Raw genomic sequence first — 23,575 nt, forward strand, 5'->3', positions numbered from 1 at the left:
TGTGCCCCATCGTCCCCGGGACTCAGAAAACTTTAGTGCCGCCTCCCTCCCACGCGAACGGCCCCAAATCAGCCTCAGCAGCCCCAGCACAACATGCTGGACCCGGAGACATGCCAAACCGTCCCGGGCCTCCCCAAAACAGCACTGCTGCCCCTGCAAGGCCTCAAGCCCTGGCAAAAACCAGGGTCTGGACCACTGCAGTGCCTGGACACTGGCACATCTCCCTGGCATCCAGGTAAATAAAAAAAACTTTTTCTTCTTTTCCCTAAACCCTATATTACAGTAGAATGGGTACTCTTTCAAAAAGTACAAAGACCAGGGGACACTCGATAAAATTACATGGAAATACTTTTAAAACAAATAGGAGGAAATATGTTTTCACTCAAAGAATAGTTATTTATTTATTTATTTGTTGCATTTGTACCCCACATTTTCCCACCTATTTTCAGGCTCAATGTGGCTTACATAGTAACGTCAAAGGCGTTTGCTCAGTCGGTGGCTAACAAATACAAAGTTGTATAGTTATCGTATGAGGTATAAGTGGAGGGTCGGAATGGATGAAGATTGCGTGATGTCCTGTTTGATCATAGTCATGCTATGTTGGTAAGTGAAGAGGGTTACGTGGGTTGTTGGGGTAGGCCTTTTTGAAGAGGTTGGTTTTTAGTGATTTCCTGAAGTTCAAGTGGTCGTGGATTGTTTTCACAGCTTTTGGGAGCCCATTCCATAGTTGTGCGCTTATGTAGGAGAAGCCGGCTGCGTATGTTGTTTTGTATTTCAGTCCTTTGCAATTTGGGTAGTATAGGTTTAGGTAGGATCTTGGCGATCTGACTTTGTTTCTTATTGGTAAGTCTATAAGGTCTGTCATGTATCCTGGGACTACGCCGTACATGATTTTGTGGACTAAGGTGCAGATTTTGAAGATGATCCGTTCTTTGATTGGGAGCCAATGCAACTTTTCTCTGAGGGGTTTGGCACTTTCGAAGCGTGTTTTGCTAAATATCAGCCTAGCTGCTGTATTTTGGGCAGTCTGGAGTTTTTTATGAGTTGTTCTTTGCAGCCCGCGTAGATTCAGTTGCAATAATCTGCATGGTTAGGACCATTGATTGTATTAGGTATTGAAAAGTTGCGCCATGACTTATTGATGGAGGATGTAGTAACAGTGGTTAGTGTATCTGTGTTTAAAAAAGATTTGGACAAGTTCCTGGAGGAAAAATCCATAGTCTGTTATTGAGATAGAAATGGGGAAGCCACTGCATGCTCTGGGATTGGTAGCATGGAACGTTACTACTAATTGGGTTTCCGCCAGTTACTTGTGACCTAGATTGGCCACTATTGGAAGTATGTTACTAGGCTAGACGGACCATTGGTCTGACCCAGCATGGCTATTGTTATGTTCTTGTGTTCTTAAAATTGAGCACCATTACAGAACTTAGTCTATTAAATGTAAAACTGGCCATAGATTTGGAAGTGTGACTGGGGTGACAACTGCACTTATTGGAAGACTTTCTGAGAATGTATGATGCTTTGATCCCTGATATACAGCCTGATGTAGGTGCAACAATGCTATGTTTAGTGTTTGCTTATTAATAATCTCATATTTTGGACTATTTTCTTGTTACCATTGCTGGACCTAAAGCATCAGCCTCTTTGTTTTGTAGCATTCATGTAGTGCTACAAAAATAAAAAATTAAACATTATATTTAAAAATATAAAGAAAATGTATAACATATATGATAATATCTTTGTTTCCATATAGCAAAACCCACATTTATTTTTGTCCTGAATACAGAGTTTCAAAATATTTGACAGTGTTCATACTAGAGCTGTACCAAATAGCATATTTTAATATTTGGCTGAATATGAATAATAAAAATATTATTTGGCCAAATACGAGTACTGAATTTGAATCATGAGCATGAGCTTTAACATAACAAATAAATGAAGCAACATGAAAGCAGAAATCAAGTATTTATTTCAGTCAGATTGAACACAGTAAAGCCCAGGATTATTCATATTCAAATTTAAATCACTATTCGACCGGATTTGAATAATATATTTGGGGCCAAATTGAATCGACTACGAATATTTGATACAGCCCTACTTCATACTTTCCTTTGAGCAATAAAATATAATATTTGACATTCTCCAAAATGTGACCCAATGCATTGTTTGCATATGGGCTTCCAAGTCCTCTTTTAACACTTTTTCTACCTCCCAGCAACTGCCTTTGCATTTCAAAACCTTGATAGAATGTTGAAACCACTTTAGAGGACATCAGCAAATTAAAAGTTTCAAAAATCTCTGGCCCATCCTACAATGAATGGATATCAATTTTCCCCATTGACATATACTGCCTTCACTGATGCTATTTATTTCTTTGATAAGTTGCTAAATTAAATTACATTCTTATCACTTGGAAGGCCATAAGCTTTTACCCTTTCAATACTTGATGGAATGCTCACATGCCATATTTTATGAAATCTAGGTCAATTACTGTAAGAAATGTACATTTCAATTGGATTTTGCTTTAGGGGCAGGGGTGTTCTAACTAATTTTCAATTAATTGTCCAATTTCTAGAGCCATGTCTCCCCAAAATTTGTTTTGTTTAGTTTCCCGTGCTGTTTTGGGGATTTTTGTTTTTATATTGTGGATAGTGTTATTTAATAATGTTCACTATTGCACAATATTATGCACTACAGCTCAATAGGTAGTGCTCAATAGGTAGTAATTCTATAAGGAATCACTTAAAGTTAGGTGCCTACTTTCCTTGATAGAATAGGCTCCAAATAGACACTCTCCAGGTGCCTAACTCTAGGAGACCCTTTATAAATTATTTTTATAGTACACATTACTGCTCAATAGTAATGTGTACAGTTTGTTCAATAGTGTACAGTTTTTTCCAGCAGTGCACACTATTCAACAATAGTGCACACTATTAAGCAACTGTGCACATTGTTATGCAATAGTGCCCAACATTTGAACAATAGTGCACATCACTAATCAACTGTGCACATTGTTATGGAATAGTGCCCATTATTTGAACAATAGTGCACACTACTAAGCAACTGTGCACATTGTTATGGAATAGTGCCAACTATTTGAACAATAGTGCACACTACTAAGCATCTGTATTTGTATGTGATTTGTCTGAATTATTGTATATGTTTGCTTTGTAACCCACCTACAGGGGCATAATCGAACGCGAACGCCCATCTCCATGGGCGTCTATGTCCGAAAACGGGTATGTGAAGAGGCGGGACAGACCGTATTATCGAAAAAGATGGGCGTCCATCTTTCGTTTCAAAAATATGGTTTGGATGGACCAAATGCCATGGATTTGGTCCCTTCTGAGATGGGCGTTTTTTTTTTTTTTGCGATAATAGTGACCACTGGGGGAGTCAGGGGAGGTCATCCCGATTCCCTCCGGTGGTCATCTGGTCAGTTGGGGCACTTTTTTGGGACTTGGACCTGAAAAAAAGGGTTCAAATAAAGCGGACCAAATTCTTGGCCAAAACCCCTTCTTGTTTCGATTATCAGCTAAAGACGCCCATCTCTCCTCGGCCAATAACCATGCCCCAGTCACACCTTCGTCAAGCCTCTGACACGCCCCCGTGATCTTTGTTCGTCTCCGTGATGGACTGCAGTTGAGGACGCCAAAAATTGGGTTTCAATTCATCTGATTTGGGCACCCACGGGAAACGGACGCCCATCTCCCAATTTGGTTCGAAATATGGGTGTCTTTCTCTTTCGAAAATAAGCTGGCTAGTGTGCTATACATGGTGAAATAAATAAATAGTATATACTACTAAGCAACTGTGCACACCATTATGCAATAGTGCCCCCTATTTGAACAATAGTATACATAACTAAGCAACTTGCACACTGTTATATGTGTCCACTACTTGAACAATAGTGCACACTACTAAGCAATTGTGCATACTGTTTTGCAATAGCACCTACTATTTGAACACTAATGCACACTACTAAGCATCTGTATTTGCATGTGATTTGTCTGAAATATTGTGTATATTTGCTTTGTAACCCACTAGTTAACATGTGGGCTATAAATGTTTAAATAATAGTATAAAAAACTAAGCAACTGTGCACACCGTTATGCAATAGTGTTCATTACTTGAACAATAGTATACACTGCTAAGCAATTGCGCATACCATTATGTAATGGTGCTCGCTACTTGAACAACAGTACACACTACTAAACAACTGTGCACATTGTTATGCAATAGTGGCCACTATTTGAGCAATAGTATACACTAATAAGCAACTGTGCACAAGGTTATGCAGTAGTGCCCTGTATTTGAACAATAGTGCATACTATGAAGCAACTGTGCACACCATTATGCAATAGTGTACACTACTAAGCAACTGTGCACACTAATATGCAATAGTTCTCACTACTTGAACAATAGTATATACTACTAAGCAACTGTGCACATTGTTATACATACGTGCACACTACTAAGCAACTGTGCATACCGTTATGTAATAATGCCTACTATGTGAACAATAGTGCACACTACTTGGCAACTGTGCACTCTGTTATGCAATAGTGTCCACTATTTGAACAATAGTGCACCACTACTAAGCAACTGTGAACACTGTTATGGAACAGTGCCCACTATTTGAAAAATAGTGCTCACTATTAAGAAACTGTGCACATTGTTATGGAATAGTGCCTACTATTTGAATAATAGTGCACACTACTAAGCATCTGTATTTGTGTGTGATTTGTCTAAATTATTGTATATGTTTGCTTTGTAACCCACCTAGTTAATAGGTGGGCTACAAATGTTTAAATAAATAAATAGTATACACTACTAAGCAACTGTGCATACCATTATGCAATAGTGCCCACTATTTGGAACAACAGTATGCACTAATAAGCGACTGTGCACACCATTATGCAATAGTGTCCATTAATTGAACAATAAAATAGACTTCTAAGCAACTGTGCATTCCATTAAGTAATAGTGCTCAGTACTTGAATAGTACACATTACTACGCAACTGTGCACAATAGTGGCCACTATTTGAGCAATCGCATACACTACTAAGCAACTGTGCACAAAGTTATACAATAGTGCCCACTATTTTAACAATAGTGCAAACTACGAAGCAGCTATACACACCATTATGCAAATGCACACTACTAAGCAACTGTGCACACCATTATGCAATGTCCCACTATTTGAATGATAGTATACACTACTAAGCAACTGTGTACATTGTTATGCATAAGTGCACACTACTAAGCAACTGTGCAAACCATTATGTAATAATGCCCACTATTTGAACAATAGTGTTCACTACTAGGCAACTGTGCACTCTGGTATGCAATAGTGTCCACTATTTGAACAATAGTGCACACTACTAAGCACTGTGCAATACCATTTTGCAATACTGTCCACTATTTGAACAATAATGCACACCACTGATGACATAAGACAAAAATCTGACATGAAATGGGAGATTTCTTTTTTTTGTCTATGTTATTGTTTAACAATTCTAGCATTATAGCAAAAAGCAGAGCTAAGATGCATCACAGTTCAGTGCCTTCATTTAGAACAATGAGAGTATGTTATCCAAAATAGCCTTGCTCTAGGGGTCCTACACAGCAAACTAATTTCTCCAAGGACTTTCAAAATAAAAACAAAGCCCAAACCCAAATTAAATAGCTCCTTCTTGCCCAATTGAAAGTCTTTAGCATATGATAAAATTGCAGCAACTGGAGCCTCCATTTATTGAATTTTGTGCCAGGTCATACATAATAGCTTTGCATTACGTGTGGAGCAATTGCCCTGCAAAAAAACACTGGTGGAGCCCATGAGAATTAATCTTTTGACCTTTGGTCCAAAATCATTGAATAAATGTTATAGTCCACATTAATTAATGATGTAATTATCAGCAAGAAGTGGGTCCTAGCTTCTTCAATATTGTAAGTATTAGGTAGTACATTCTTTATCTTACATTCAGTTCATTGGAGCGTTTTAAAATTTTACTGCAAGCAAAATCAATTGCATGTGCATAATCCTGCAAATTAACGTCAATATAATCAATTGCACATCTTAAAAAGTTCTTAATATGCATGCAAAATTGTTTTTGAAGTGAATGCATGAAATGTATGTATGAAGTGAAGAAGCTGGAAACTACAGGCTGGTAAGCCTCACTTTGGTTATTGGAAAAGTAATGGGAGCAATGCTGAAGGAAAGCACAGCTAATTTCCTGGAATCCAATGGGTTACAAGATCCGAGGCAACATGGTTTTACCAAAGGTAAATCATGCCAAACAAATCTGATTTAATTCTTTCACTGGGCAACCAGAGAATTTTATCGAGAATGTGCGCTAAAGTAATCTACGTATATTTCAGCAAAGCTTTTGACATAGTTTCTCATAGGAGGCTCTTCAATAAACTTGGCAGGCTGAAGTTAGAACCCAAAGTGGTGAACCGGATTAGAAACTGGTTGACAGATACCAGAAGATGGTGGTTAATGTAATTCAGTCAGAATATGGAAAGTGAGTGGTGGAGTGCCTCAAGGATCGGTGCTTGGGCCAATTCTGTTCAATATATTTGTGAGCGACATTGCTGAAGGGTTAGAAGGTAAGATTTGCCTTTTTGCAGATGATACCAAGATTTGTAATGAGCTGACACCCGGAGGTAGTGGAAAACATGAAAAAGGATCTGCAAAAGTTTAAAAGAATGGCAATTAAACTCAATGCAAAGAAGTGCAGAGTGATGCGCTTGGGGAGTAGAAATCCAAGGGAGCCATATGTCCTAGAAAATGAGAGGCCGATATGCACAGGCCAGGGAGAGGGACCTTTGGATAATAGTGTCTGAGGATCTAATGGCAACAAATAGTGTGACACTGTGGTGGCCATAGCCAGAAGAATGCTAGTCTGTGTAGAGACAGGTGTAACCAGCAGAAGAAAGGAGGTGTCGATGCCCCTGTACAAGCTATTGGTGAGGCCCCACTTGGAGTATTGTGTTCAGTTTTAGAGGCTGTATCTTGATAAGGATGTAAAATGCCTGGAAGAGGTCCAGAGGAAGATGACAAAAATGATATAGGGTTTGTGCCAAAAGACGATCGAGAAGGGACTAGAAGACCTGAATATGTACACCCTAAAGGAGAGGAGGAACAGGGGAGATATGTTACAGATGTTTAAATACTCGCTTAAATACTTCCAGAGAAGGGGAAAATGGTAAAACTAGAGGACATGAATTGAGGTTGCGGGGTGGTAAACTTAGGAGTGATGTCAGGAAATTCTTTTTCACAGAGAGGGTCGTTGATGCCTGGAGGGAGCTGATGGAGACAAACCGGTGATGGAATTCAAAAAGATATACTGTAGGATGAACTCAGAGGATCTATAATTAGAAAATGAATGCTATAAAAAACAAAATGTTAATGGTTGCATGTGTGCTTTGATGTGGTGAGTGGCTTAGATGGTGGCTGAGGGGAAATATGATGGAGGTCTATAAAATGAGTGGAGTTGAACGGGTAGATGTGAAGCGTCTGTTTACACTTTCCAAAAATACTAGGACTAGGGGGCATGCGATGAAGCTACAATGAAGTAAATTTAAAACGAATCGGAGAAGATGTTTCTTCACTCAACGTGTAATTAAACTCTGGAATTCATTGCCAGAGAATGTTGTAAAGGCGGTTAGCTTAGCGGAGTTTAAAAAAGCTTTGGACGGCCTCCTAAAGGAAAAGTCCATAGACCATTATTAAATGGACTAGGGGAAAATCCACTATTTCTGTGATAAGCAGTATAAAATGTTTTGTACTTTTTTGGGATCTTGCCAGGTATTTGTGACCTGGATTGGCCACTGTTGGAAAAGGATACTGGCTTGATGGACCTTTGGTCTTTCCCAGTATGGCAATACTTATGTACTTATGGCAAGTCTGGCTGTGAAAAACTAAGGCTGGTACCAGGCAGACTTGCACTGTCTGTGTCCCATATTTAGGATGGGCTGGAGAAGGCTTCGATAGAAGCTCTACTAATCTGGAATGTGAGGAGAGTGCTGGGCAGATTTTTACGGTCTGTGTCCTGCAAATGACAAGATAGTTCGGATAGGCTGGAGTGGATTTTGACAGCAACTCCAGTAATTGGAACCTAAGGACACTGCGGGGCAGATTCTACAGTCTATGATCCTAGAAATGCCAAAGAAAGACAATGATCAAGTATTTATATTTATTTATTTGTTACATTTGTATCCCACATTTTCCCACATATTGTAGGCTCAATGTGGCTTACATAGTACCGGAGAGGCGTTTGCTGGCTCCGGTGAGAACAAATACAAAGTGATGTGTGGTAGGATAAAGATCATGTGGCACAGCCACAATTAGGGAATCGTACAACGGAAGAGTTGAGTTTATGTCCATATGTACTTTAGTTTTGTTGTGTCGCAGAGATCAGCATTTAGGTTGGATCGGCAGGGTATGCCTTTTTTGAATAGATTAGTTTTTAGTGATTTCTGGAAGTTTAGGTGGTCTTGCGTCATTTTCAAGGCTTTGGTAGTGTGTTCCACAGTTGTTTGCTTATGTAGGAAAAGCTGGATGCGTAAGTTGATTTGTATTTGAGGCCTTTGCAGCTTGGGTAGTGCAGATTTAGATATGTTCGTGTTGATTCTGATGTGTTTCTAGTTGGTAAGTCGATCAAGTCTGTCATATATCCAGGGGCTTCACCGTAGATAATTTTGTGAACCAGGGTGCAGATTTTGAAGGCAATGTGTTCTTTGATTGGGAGCCAGTGTAGTTTTTTGCGGAGGGGCTTTCATATTGTCTTTTTCCAAATATATGCCTAGCTGCCGTGTTCTGAGCAGTCTGAAGCTTCTTTAAGGTCTGTTCCTTGCATCCCGCATAAGTTCCATTGCAGTAGTCTAAAGTGGCTTAGTACCTTTGATTGTTCCAGGTTGCAAAATATTTCTCACGGGAAGAATTGTTTCAAGCGTTTGAGTTTCCACATTGAGTGGAACATTTTCTTTGTTGTGGATGCCACTTGGCTCTCTAGCGTAAAGTTACGGTCTATTGTAACGCTGTGGATTTTCAGGCTGTCTGAGATAGGAAGGGTTTAGTCTGGGGTGTTGATAGTTGTGGGGTTGTCGGCACTGTGTTGGGATGAGAGGATGAGACAATGTGTTTTTTCTTTATTGAGTTTTAGCTGAAATGCATTTGCCCATGAATCCATGATGCTTAGGCTAAGTTTGATTTCGTTGATGATTTCAGTCAGTTTGGATTTGTACGGAATGTATATTATGACATCGTCTGCATATATGAAAGGGTAAACACCTAGGATGGATAAGGACTTGGCTAGTGGGGCCATCATTAGGTTGAAGAGGATTGGTGATAGCGGTGATCCTTGTGGTACTCCACGGTGATGATTACTACTACTTACTACTACTTATCATTTCTAAAGCGCTACTAGACGTATGCAGCGCGGTACACTTGAACATGAAAAGACAGTCCCTGCTCGATAGAGCTTACAATCTAATTAGGACAGACAACAGGACAAACAAGAGATAAGGGATTATTAAAGTGAGGATGATAAAATAAGGGTTCTGAACAAGTTAATAAGGGTTAGGAGTTACAAGCAGCATCAAAAAGGTGGGCTTTTAGCTTAGATTTGAACGCGGCCAGAGATGGAGCTTGACGTACCGGGATCAGGAAATCTATTCCAAGGCATATGGTGCAGCAAGATAAAAGGAATGGAGTCTGGAGTTAGCAGTGGAGAGAAGGGTGCAGATAAGAGAGATTTACCCAGGAATGCCAGTTCCCAGGAAGAATGTAGGGAGAGATGAGAGTGGAGAGGTACTGACGGAGCTGCAGAGTGAATGCACTTATAGGTCAATAAGAGGAGTTTGAACTGTATGCGGAAACGGATAGGAAGCCAGTGAAGTGACTTGAGGAGAGAGCTAATATGAGCATAACGACACTGGCAGAATATTAGTTGTGCTAGAGTTTGATTTATTTGGTGGGTTCTTGTAGTTAGGAAGCCCTTGATCCAGCTAAGTATGTTTCCACCTATCCCGAACTTATCTAGTAATCTTATTAATATATTGTGATTTACCATGTCGAATGCACTAGACATGTCGAATTGGAGGAGAAGGATGTTTTTGCCTATTGCTATTTCCTGCTTGAATTTGGCTAGGAGAGTGAGTAGTACTGTTTCAGTGCTGTGGAGGGGGCGAAAACCTGACTATGATTCGTGTAGTATTGAGAATTTGTTTATATAATCTGTAAGTTTTTTGGTTACCATGCTTTCCATCAGTTTGACTATTAAAGGGATTGATGCCACTGGATGGTAGTTAGTGATTTCTTCTGTTTTTTTCTTAGTGTCTTTTGGTATTGGGGTGAGTAGGATATTTCTATTTTCCTTGGGGAAGAGACCTTGCTGAAGCATGTAATTTAGGTGGGATGTGAGGTCTTCTATGAAATGGTCAGGGGCGGATTTCATTAGGTAGCTGGGGCAGCTATCTAGTTTACAGTGAGTGTTGGAGAACCTGCTAATCGCCTGGGTAACTGTTTTGACGGTAAGGAGGGCGAAGTTTAGCCAAGTCCGGTCAGCCGGGTATGCTCCAGTGGTAGGGTCCAACTCATTAAGGAAGTGATCAATGTCAGTGGTGGCTTGAGGTAGCGTGTTGCATAGGTTTATAATTTTTTCATTGAAATACTTAGTGAGTTTATCTGCCGATGGGATGTCTGTATTCGTTGTAGTGACCCAGTTGGTGTCTAGGAGTTTGTTCACGAGTTGGTATAATTTCTTTGTGTCTTTGTAATCTGTCCCTATTTTAGTTTTATAGTAAGATATTTTGGTCTGCCTTATTGCGTATTTGTATTTTCATTGTTGGTTTAATCATGAATTGATAATCAGTATGACTTTTGGGCAGATGGGATGAACCATTCAGGTCACTGATCTGCCTGTCATTTACTATGTTACTATGAACATTGTCTAATAGACTGAAAACAAACCAAATATTCTTTGTCCAAGTACAGAATTACAGCTTTAGTTAAGGCACCCTCATCATACCTTTTCAAAAAGCACATCTACGCCAAATTTTCAGACAAAGTATGCATCAAACTTTGGGTCATAATTATCAACATAGACTACTGTTAAAATGTGTTATTTTATCACAAACTCTTAGTTAGTTAGTGATAAAATAACTTTTGGGGGTTTTTTTTAGCACAGGTCCTGTTTTATATAGTGAGACTTTCTTACTAATAACTCGAGTTAACAAAATAATATGTGCTAATGGTAGCCCACATTAATTTCTCCTCTTAGTGGCCCATTTACTACTGCAGGATTCACTAAACTACTGAAGTGCAGTACCTTGAGTAAGTGAAACCTGCAGTAAATTTTGTTTTATGACCAAAACAGCACAGATGCGGAAAGTCTTCCATTAATCCTCTCTGCTGCCAGACTGATGCGCAGGCCTCAGCTCTGCCACAGGCATGAGCACCAGAGGTCACCTGACCAACTGACACTTGCATGTGGTGACCTCTCAGCACACAGTACCTGCAAATCAGAGATGTGTACAGCAGAGTGTTCCAAGTTCTAATTTCCATTCCTTCCTTTCCTGTCGTGCTGCGGCTCAAACTCAGAAAGAGACTGAGAGAGCTGATCAGAATTTTTTTAAAGTACCATTAAATTCTTGTGGGTACGGATGGGGACAGGTTACATTTTTTGGGGGGGGGGGGATGGGTAAGATTCCAGTGGGGATAGGTGGGGATGGGTTGATTCCAGCAGGGACACGTGGGGACGGGTTAGATTTCTATCCTAATGCAGCTCTCTACCAGGAACAAGAAGTGGCTTACCCCAGGTCAAACAGCAGCCTCGTGGTGCTAGCTAGTACCATAAGACTGGCATTAGAGGATGCTGCAGCCATTTTTGAGACAAGAGCCTCAATGGGCAGGGGAGAGTGAGCATCAATTCTGTCCTTAGGAACCCTAGACCCCCAGGGCTATTAAAGATAGGCTGAGTGGGGCCTATACTTTGTTTATGAAGGGGGGGGGGAGAAGGGAGGAAGGGGTATCGGAGTGGGGGGTGGGTCTGCTTTTTTCTGGATGGGGACTCCTAACATGGAACCAACCATAATATAGCTATAATTGTTCTCAATGTGCATCACTTTTCTTTTTTGAATTGAAGCAACCAGGAATATTATGGGCCCAATATTCAAAAGTGTTTAACTGGACAAGAAAAGCTCTTGCCCAGTTAAACCCTGCTGAGCTGGCTATCCAGCAATATTCAATAGCACATAAGCAAGTTGTGCCACTGAATATTGCATGTGACTGCCCAAAGGCACTATCCAGGTAGTGCCAGGGTGGTTTGGAGGGTGGAGTTTGGGCAGACTCAATACTTAATCAATTAGTGGTGATTTTCAGTCCACCAACCAGTTAAGTAAGTGGGTAAGTTAGGACAGCAAAATGGTAGTCCTAATGTTATCAGCCAAGCTAACCGGGCACTGATCTGAATATCGGCCAGTGCCCAGCTAACTTCTGGGTAGCAGCCTGAAAGGTCATCTGTTTCCCCCTCCTTCTTGACCCCCCCCCCCAAGAGCAATGGCTGACTCCCCCAATTGATTTCCTCCCTCCCTCCCAAATTTCAATGCACAAGCAGTCCTTCCCACACCCAATTCCAATTCCCCTCCTTCCCTCCCTAACCTTCCTGACCTTACATTTGCTAAGAGAGGATAAATAATATAATAAATTATGTCACAGGCAAGATGAAAGACAATATATGTCATAGGAATATTTCAAGATAACAATTTGATTAAAAATCAAAGCGTTTCTGAGCAGTATATTATACAATTACCCCCAAATTCTATAAATAGCATCCAAAGATATATGCTGAAATTTATGTGCACTGCCGCTTAATCTGCGCAAGTTAATTAGTTAACAATCCAATCAGCATTGATAATTGACTCCTAAAAAGCAACTTTCAGTACTGATTGGACTTTATGCGCATATCCCCCTATGGGTACTCTAGAAAGTAATGTGATAGTTTCCAGGATGCACAACTGCAAAAGGTGCACGATGAGGGGGTGTGTCCAAAATGTATGTGCTCTGTTATAGAATCATGCTTAGTTGCACAGAAAATGGCCGTACATATGTGCCTGCTCTGAGCAGGCCTAACTGCTGGCGCATACATTGTTCAGTGCTCAAGCGCGATTTTTTACAATGTGCTTTTCAGCATGGTTTTCTCCAAACTTTCATTTCTGGTTAGATGAGCTTCAAATGTATTGAGGACCTCAGATGTGCTGGAGAGTTTAGGGTCCTGTTTGGAATTTTTGTGATTAGGCCATGGTATAAACAACTGTCACAACCGGTACTGGATCTCATATCCCTTACTATAGCTTTATGCTTGGCCCTAGATCTGAATGTCTACCCTAAGCAGTGCTATGGGTCTCTCATTGGAACACTAAAGAGTGTTTGTACACCATTGGCATAGTGGTAACAGCTTAGATCTAAGAGTTAAGTGACCAGGGTTTGATTCCCACCTGCTCTACAGCTGCCCTACTCCGCCACCCCTGTGCTACTGTTTTGGGACCGACAACCAGACCTTGTAGATAAATGTGGTCAGGGAAGAGGTGTTTTAGGTTGAATATTGGGACTGTACTAGTACTACATGGCTGTTTGATCTTCAGAAGGGTGCCTTAGATTCTTTTTCAAAGTGGCCTCATGGAACCTCTCCTTTGCCAATTGAAGGACATCATATAGACTGGTGTAGAACAGGTTGGAACCTCATTGTTGGGATCTGCAGACTGGAACAGCAAACAAAAGTAGAGGCTGACCAAAGACGAATCCAGCACTGGAGATATTGTCCAACAGTCTTTAATTAATACAAATAAAAAAGGGGACCCGACATGGGTCATGTTTCGGAGCATATAAGCGCCTACATCAGGGGTCAAGTGAATGAGTTCTAGATGGAGGCACAGGTACACAGCTCTGTGCAAATACGATAATATAGAGCGTCAATTAATCTGAGCTCTGAACGCGAGTGAACAAACACTTGCAACAACTGTAGAAACAAATCTCGCCCAGTCTGCAGACTGTAGTCACTTGTCCCCCAAAATATCTGCACTTCTTCACTCTGAGATATCATGTTCTCCTCCTAAGACTGCAGTACAGATGCCCGTGAGTTACAGTTCTAGAGCAACTGTAGTTGCCTAATGGTGAAAATAGGAGACCTGTTGTTCAGGGTGGAAAATTCAAATCCCAAGGAAGCCAGGTGTGTTAGCCACCTGTTTTTTTCTGCGCAGAATTGGCAACCACCCTGCATCTGATGAGGTATGAAGTCTACATCAAAATTTTCACTCTCAATCGATGGCAACCACAGTGAGTGGTGTTTGTTCTTTGAGGGTTCAGACACTGTGTTGCCATAAATTAACACTGCAACAAAGGAATGTGTTACAATTTGGGTTAAGCTTTGTTCCCACTGTGAAGTATGACCCTTTTAAAGTGTGGATAGCACTTCATAAATTTATTCGAAAACTACAGTTATGCTTACATTTTGCAGGAAACGACAGTCAAGATAGTAGGGAAGATAAGACATCTATTATGAGATTAAAATCTTCATGGACACTTCCTGGCCCACTGGATTCGGCAATACAGATTTTATTTTAATTTAATTATTAGAGATTTAACAGCTAAAAGAAGGTTTGAGAAGGTTCAAATCTGTCCCAAGCACAATAACATACTTTATAAGATTTAAGGAATGATACAAATATTGTGATTTTGAAAGCAGATAAGGATGGAGCAGTAAGAGTACAAACAAAAGAAACGTATTTGTTGGAAGCAATGAGACAATTACGAGGTGAAAGAGTATATTGTCCCTTGCAATCGGACCCTACAAAGGAGTTACAAGATAGAATTCAGGCTGATTAGTTGCATTCTCTGTTCTCTTTCATTCCTTTTTATCTACTTTTAAGTCAACTGAATATAAAAAGCACACTACCTATGATTAAAGGAAATACAGTGCCTATGATTAAGAGGAGATGCAGTGTTAAATGATCCTTCTAAGGTGACCAGCCAATGATTAGTTGCTTCAACCATATCTAAGTTAGAAATAGTGCTTTCAAATTATCCAAGGAACATTTCCAGTCAAATTTTCAGCAGTATAGCTAGCCACTTGGGTACATCTAAGCAGTGGCTTTTGGAAAACCGATCGACCTCACCAGCAAAATTCTTCAAAGTAATAACCTTCCTGCCTCTGTTTTTTCCTTTTTTGAATCTTATCACTCAATCTTCTATTTGAACCTTATTTCTGTGCAAATAAAAGGTTTCTCGCTTTCATTACGACCAGCCCTCAGTTTTAAAAGTCCCGTTCCTTAAGTCTTCTTTTTCAGGTGTACTTAGGTTTCAAGAAAACAAGGGAATGCAATTGTACTATTTAGGTAAAGCTATAACCCCAAGAAAGCTAATCTTGCTGAATTAATAGGAAACAGTGACAATAAACTGAGGTAGTAGCTTATCATCACAGTCAGGATGGCTTCTCTGTTTATTTGTAGCCCAGTTTTAAAAAAAATTAGTTTTAATTATACACAACAAAAATACAAATGTAAAATGTTCACTTAGAGACTTACAGCTTGTTATAGAATGACTACCATGCTATCATAATTTAGACTGTACAGTTCTAGTGGTAGCTAAAAAGCACTGGGCCTTTTGAATGAATTAGTTTTTCCTGCCTGCTTTCTCATATCTTCCGATAGGACATGCCAGGCTCTGTCACAAATGGAAGTCACTTAACTCATAATCCTTCCAATTACGCAGTATCAGCTTTAGTACAAAAGACAGCAGGGTGCCAGTAAGCCATTTGCTAAGTACAGGAACATTCTCCAGCAGAGCAGTCAACCTTAATATAACTAAACCATAGGCAACAGCTATATTAATATGCAAAATATTTGATTTTCTTCCATAAGTTGTCCCAAAGGGGAAGAACTAGAGGATAATTGAATACCCATGTCATATTTATAAAGTAACGCCAAGAATCGAACCGTTAGAAAGGAAAATTAAACAATGACCTCAAACATATTCTGTTCTACTTATAAAAGAAAAGAATGAGCCTCAAAAACTAACTTATATATATATATATATATATATATATATATATATATATATATATATATATATATATATATATATGTATATATCAAACATATAAACGGCAAGTGACCGACTCACCTGCAAATGCGCAGTAGAGTCGGAACACTGAGAGTGTAGAAGTCCAAGCCCCGCCTCCACCAGCAGTACAGCCCAATAGGGAGGAGGGCTTGTACATGGGCGTGGAAATCGGAGGAGGAGGGAGCAGGGAGGGAAGGAGGGGCGGAACTGAGGGAAACAGACGCTGGGGGGAGGGCAGAGGAGAGAGCAGGGTTGGGGGGGGGAGGCCATAGGAAAACAAAAAGCTAGCCCGTTCTTACGGGCTTAACGGCTAGTATATATATATAATTATTAAAGGGACCTTATACATCACTATATTACTGTAACCTCAAACAAGCCAATTCTTAATAGATCACCAATGTAATCACCAGTCCAAGGTTCTTGAAGTCCTTGAAGTTACTGGAATGACCAAAACTCAAATAATGAGATCCTTAAGTATGTATCCAACTTTTTTCTTAATTTTATGTTTATTTATTTAACTTATAACATACATCCAAGCAATTTACACTTGTAATAGAAGAAAGGAAAAACATAAAATAATCTATCTAGGTCTAATAAGGAAATTAAACATCACTCAAATCCACAATAAATGGAAATCCAAGACTTAAAAAGAAGAAATATAAGAAAACAAAAAGAAAGGTAATTACGTACACAAGGTGCTTCATCTTGGCACTAAACTAAATGAAGAGCTACAATCAGTTTTCTGCCGTCCATTTTGTAGCCAAAAAGGCTGAAAGATGTAAAGGTTCAAAAAAAACACATTTACAATGATATCTTAGAAAAATGTATCCCCAATCTGAAGAACACCTGGTTTTAATAACAAAAACTGTTTACGACGACATTGGATGTCTCTTGAAACATCAACAAATATTTGAACCTTTTTAACCCATAAACATTTTCTCTATATTTTTAAAGTACACTCTCAACAGCCATTGCTTATCAGGAGAAAGTGCCACAGAGGCCACCAAAGTTGCTACAGAGGCAACCTTTGAGTCCGAAGTATCCAATATAACTGGAATACCCAAAGGGGCTTACTGCTGTTTCACAGCTTTCTATGGGAGATAATAAACTTGTGTGAAAGGTGGAAATTTATCCTCTGGTATGTCAATATTTTCTTCATATAACGTTTTACTATTTCCCTGGGCACAACAGTAGTCACCCAGGGAGAATTCAAGAAGCAGAGATTATTGCTCCTCATATAATTTTCTAAAGATTCACATTTATTCCTCAAATTAGACAAATCCTTCACCACTGAAGTTTGTAAATTTTGAGCTACAGATAATTCTTTACTAGTTTATTCTACTCGAGAAGACAATACCTTCACCTCTGCTGCAGTTATTTCTGCTTTTACTTCCACCTGAGAAAGTTTCTCTGAAAGAGCGTGCATTTGTGGAAACGAGGTCTTACCCAAGTCTGGAAATCAGCAACCACAAAGAATCTGGAGTTACTTCAGCCGGCTTTCTTTGCAAAAATTCCAGAATAGGCACCACTGGCACAGAATCAGGCATAGCTCCTACCAGCTCCTCTTTGGCTACTACTTGATCCCCCAACATGACATTCACCACGATACTGCTTTCCCAGGGGAGAACATCCACGGAGCCTCCCATAGTCTCCGGTTGCTGTTGCTGAGTGTAAAACTGCACTGCATCCTGTACACTTCCTAGTAAGGGCACTGCTGACTCCACTAAAGAGGAACTTGTTCCTCACGGCTGCGGGGAGGGGCTCTTCAGTCATGGCTTAGTGATGTTTCTAGCTCAAGAGACTCCACCAAATCCTCTCTCATGGCAGGTGCCACAAGCGGGCTGTATCCTGACCTTTCAACCAGCCAAGCACTTCTCAAAAGATGGTCAAGCAGACCAACAATAGGGGATTCAAGATGTTGGGAGACTCGAGTCACAGCCTTTCCCCTTCGTTTAGGTATAAGGTGCTAAGCTATGTTTTTTTTTAAATTTGTGCCCCTCACTTTCCCACTCATGGCAGGCTCAATGCAGCTTAGGTACTTATTTGTACCTGGGGCAATGGAGGGTTAAGTGACTTGCCCAGAGTCACAAGGAGCTGCCTGTGCCTGCAGTGGGAATCGAACCCAGTTCCCCAGGACCAAAGTCCACCACTCTAACCACTAGGCCACTATCCAGCTTATAATCGAAAGTGATCGCCGGCCATCTTCTGACACAAATCGGGAGATGGCCGGTGATTTTTTTAAAGCGGCGAAATCGGTATAATCGAAAGTGGCATTTTTGACTGCATCACCGCTTTCCTGTCGCTTCGCCGGCGAAAGTTCAAGGGTGCGTATCGGTAGATAAGCAAAGGCGGGACATGGGCGGGCATGGGCGTGGCTACCAGATGGCCGGCTTTCGCCGATAATGGAAAAAAATAGCAGCGTTAAGCAGTATTTCGCCGGCTTTACTTGGTCCTTTTATTTTCACGACCAAGCCTCAAGAAGGTGCCCCAACTGACCAGATGACGACTGGAGGGAATGGGGGATGACCTCCCCATACTCCCCCAGTGGTCACCAATCCCCTTCCAAACTAAAAATAAAACTAAAAACCTTTTTTGCCAGCCTATATGCCAGCCTCAAATGCTGTACCCACCTCCATGACAGCAGAATGTGTTGTATCCTCCGACAGCCTTTCCCTGGTTGCAATGTGGCTCTTGGGTGAGTGTGACATCTTTTCTGTTAGGTGCCCTGCAGAGTCACATTAGCAATGCATTGTGGTGGGTGTAGGGTACTGGGCTCTACTCCCCCTGGTGCTTTCCCCCCCCTGCTAACTGGGTCAGAGTGTGCCCTGTTTTGTTTCCTGTTGTAGTCAATGCGGTAGTGGCCATTTTTGTAAGCCAGTTTTAGTTCCCTTTACTGTGTTACCCACGTTAGAGAACGTAGTTCTTACCTTGCATGGTGCTGAAAGAGGGCATTGTACACCATTGTGCCAGCTCTAACCTACTGCTAATCTTAGTACCAGAGGACTCTTTGCCAGTGGGCACAACCTCTGATCTGCAGTTAACTGTGAGTAAACATGGTTATTTCAAGAAAGGACTTTTTCAGAGAGATTAGTCTTCAGGTGTGAACTGGTGTGCCAAAGTTATACAGCAGCAATAAGTCCTAGAGGCTGTATGCAGGTCCCTGGAGCAATTTTAGTGGGTGCAATATATTTTTGGGTAGGGGGTTGGGGGGCTCAGCTCCCAAAGTAAGGGAGCTATGCACGTGGGAGCTTTTCTGAAGTCCACCGCAGTGACCCCTAGGGTGGCTGGTTGGTGTCCTGGCATGTCAGGGGGGCCAGTGCACTAAAAATGCTGGCTCCTCCCATGGCCAAATGCCTTCAGAAAGTGGAGAAGAGAACCAACTGAAAGTAACAGGATAGATCATAAGGAATGCCAAGCCAAATGCAAAGCGGAGATAAGGAGGGCAAAAAAGGACTTTGAGAAGAAATTAGCGTTGGAAGCAAAAATACATAGTAAAAATTTTTTTAGATACATTAAAAGCAGGAAACCGGCCAAAGAGTCGGTTGGGCCGCTGGACGAAAATGGTGTTAAAGGGGCGATCAAGGAGGACAAAGCCGTAGCGGAGAAATTAAATGAATTCTTTGCTTCGGTCTTCACCGAGGAGGATTTGGGGGGGACACCGGTGCCGGAAAGAATATTTGAAGCGGGGGAGTCGGAGAAACTAAACAAATTCTCTGTAACCTTGGAGGATGTAATGGGTCAGTTCAGCAAGCTGAAGAGTAGTAAATCACCGGGACCTGATGGTATTCATCCCGAGTATTAATAGAACTAAAAAATGAACTTGCGGAGCTACTGTTAGAAATATGCAATCTGTCCCTAAAATCGAGTGTAGTACCGGAAGACTGGAGGGTAGCCAATGTTACTCCGATTTTTAAGAAGGGTTCCAGAGGAGATCCGGGAAATTATAGACCGGTGAGTCTGACGTCGGTGCCGGGCAAGATGGTGGAGGCTATTATTAAGAATAAAATTGCAGAGCATATACAAAAACATGGACTGATGAGACAAAGTCAGCACGGATTTAGTGAAGGGAAGTCTTGCCTCACCAATCTAATGCATTTTTTTGAGGGGGTAAGCAAACATGTGGACAATGGGGAGCCGGTTGATATTGTATATCTGGATTTTCAGAAGGCGTTTGACAAAGTGCCGCACGAAAGACTCCTGAAGAAATTGCAGAGTCATGGAATCGGAGGTAGGGTATTATTATGGATTAAGAACTGGTTGAAAGATAGGAAGCAGAGAGTAGGATTGCGTGGCCAGTATTCTCAGTGGGAGGGTAGTTAGTGGGGTCCCGCAGGGGTCTGTGCTGGGTCCGTTGCTTTTTAATGTATTTATAAATGACCTAGAGATGGGAATAACTAGTGAGGTAATTAAATTCGCCGATGACACAAAATTATTCAGGGTCGTCAAGTCGCAGGAATGTGAACGATTACAGGAGGACCTTGCGAGACTGGGAGAATGGGCGTGCAAGTGGCAGATGAAGTTCAATGTTGACAAGTGCAAAGTGATGCATGTGGGTAAGAGGAACCCGAATTATAGCTACGTCTTGCAAGGTTCCGCGTTAGGAATTACGGATCAAGAAAGGGATCTGGGTGTCGTCGTCGATGATACGCTGAAACCTTCTGCTCAGTGTGCTGCTGCGGCTAGGAAGCAAATAGAATGTTGGGTGTTATTAGGAAGGGTATGGAGTCCAGGTGTGCGATGTTATAATGCCGTTGTATCGCTCCATGGTGCGACCGCACCTGGAGTATTGTGTTCAGTACTGGTCTCCGTATCTCAAAAAGATATAGTAGAATTGGAAAAGGTACAGCGAAGGGCGACGAAAATGAGTGGGGATGGGACGACTTTCCTATGAAGAGAGGCTGAGAAGGCTAGGGCTTTTCAGCTTGGAGAAGAGACGGCTGAGGGAAGATATGATAGAAGTGTATAAAATAATGAGTGGAATGGATCGGGTGGTGTGAAGCGACTGTTCACGCTATCCAAAATAATAGGACTAGAGGGCATGAGTTGAAGCTACAGTGTGGTAAATTTAAAACGAATCGGAGAAACTTTTTCTTCACCCAACGTGTAATTAGACTCTGGAATTCGTTGCCAGAGAACGTGGTACGGGCGGTTAGCTTGACGGAGTTTAAAAAGGGGTTAGATAGATTCCTAAAGGACAAGTCCATAGACCGCTATTAAATGGACTTGGAAAAATTCCGCATTTTTAGGTATAACTTGTCTGGAATGTTTTTACGTTTGGGGAGCGTGCCAGGTGCCCTTGACCTGGATTAGCCACTGTCGGTGACAGGATGCTGGGCTAGATGGACCTTTGGTCTTTCCCAGTATGGCACTACTTATGTACTTATGTACTTATGGCCGACCTAACTTTCCATTATCGCTGAAAAACAAACCCGGCCATTTCAAACCCGGTGAACTCCACGGCATTTGGCCGGGCTAAACCGTATTATCGAAAAAAAGATGGTCGGCCATCTTTTTCGATAATACGGTTCCGGCCAGCTGTTTGCGGCGCCGCCAAAATAGATCGCCGGCAATCTATTTTGCCGGCGCCATTCGATTATGCCCCTCTATATGATTCTTATGTTCTGCTAACTTCAAAAGAGATTCTAAGTGGATTACCAACAATAAGTCCTTCTTCAGGAGATTTACCATTGCATATCTAATGCACTGAAACTAAAACAAACATCTTTCTCATCAATTGCACATCTAAAACATTAATTACAGTTGTATATCTAATACATTGAAACTCAAAAGCATCTTTCTCATCAAATACATTGAAACTAAAAAAACACCTTTCTTATCAAACAAAAAGACTTTAACGCTTTCCTGAAGAAATAATATTGTGTTATTCTCCAAATTTCTAAAGGCAGTCTATTCCAAAGCCTAATTCCCTGGTGTAAAAAAGAATTGGACACTATTACAGAGCAGAACAATGAGAAGCCAACAGCACCTCAGGTACACGCTGCCATCTTGCTTTTCTTCATTTTTAAACAATGCACACAAAAGATACATATCTGCTTATCACAGTTTTTCCTTAGATCAGGGAGGCAAAAAAAAAAGTCCGAAACAAATCCCAATGGGTTTTGTTTTTCTAAAAAAAAAAACACCTCTGCACTCCTAATATCCAGATAAAAATGTAGTAGATGAAATCTGTAGCACTGTTCTACCTTATATGGTAACTTGACTCCAAGTGGTACTATCACAAGACTACTGCTAAGGGGTCACAGTTGCTATTTTGAACCCAAAACTGCAAGGGATAGGAGTGACTGAGGATCACATCTATCCCATTCCAGTGGACCACCAGAGATTGCTTCAAATAGGCCTGGGTGGGAGCGGTTTAGAAAGATGTTTGGAGGTGGTGGAAGGGACCTTTTCTTGGCGAGAGGAGGGCTGATAGATTTATACAGCTCTGTCCCTTTACAATAGTGCCTGGGTTCATTGGGCCATGTGTTTCATGAATAATGCAATTGCAGAGTTCAATGTTAGCTGTATTCAATTTGCATAATAATGAGGTGTTTTGCATCTTTGCGTGTTACTGTAAAATACAGGTGATTTTGACATGTAATGTGTGTTAAGGGGAAAAATTATGGTTATTCCCTTAATGCACGTTAGTAACCCCCCCCCCCCCTTATAAATAAAAGGGTTATATGAAAACTGATCACCCTAAGCGAAATCATGTAACTGTAGAAACCCCTAATGTTTTGCCTAGCTTGGATGGCAGAGACCTCTAGTGGCTCTACTATAGTATTATACAGTGGCCTATACATATCCACACACTTTTCCAGAACGAGATGGATCACCTAAACAATGGTGGAGGAGACCCCTTTTGTAGAGAAAATGGGACCGATATAAAAACCCCTGCTCCATTTGCAATCCTCGTTTTTGATTTCTGGTTTCCTGGCCATTGCATCACACAACAAGACTCTTTAGGGGTCTTTTACTAAAGCTTAGCTTGAGCTATCTGCAGCAGGGTCCATTTTATTCATGTGGGCCCTGCTTCAGATAATTCGAGCTAAACTTTAGTAAAAGATCCTCTTTGGCTAGTCCAGGCATTGTAGCAGAAAGTGTAGAGAGACAGTGAGAGGTGACCGGGATTTCTTATGTTTCTGCACTTCCCTGGAAGTAATTAAGCAGCTCTGCAGTACAAGAGAGCAGCAGGAAGCCATTGATACTGAAAAGGAGAGGATATAGCAGAAGTCCTTTGGATCTAGGCTAGGATGTCAGAAGGAACTGCATCTGTGACCACATCTGAGTTCAATCCAACTTCGAAAAGTACAGAGGGAAAAGAGTGAAAGAGGAGTCTCTTGGGGATTGGAGATTCTTGGGAGAATTAATTGTCTAAAGGGTCCTTTTTTTTTTTTTTTACATTTGTACCCTGCACTATCCCACTCATGGCAGGCTCAATGCGG

The sequence above is a fragment of the Microcaecilia unicolor genome, chromosome 1, assembly GCF_901765095.1.
Source record: "Microcaecilia unicolor chromosome 1, aMicUni1.1, whole genome shotgun sequence".
Taxonomy (NCBI): Eukaryota; Metazoa; Chordata; class Amphibia; order Gymnophiona; family Siphonopidae; genus Microcaecilia; species Microcaecilia unicolor.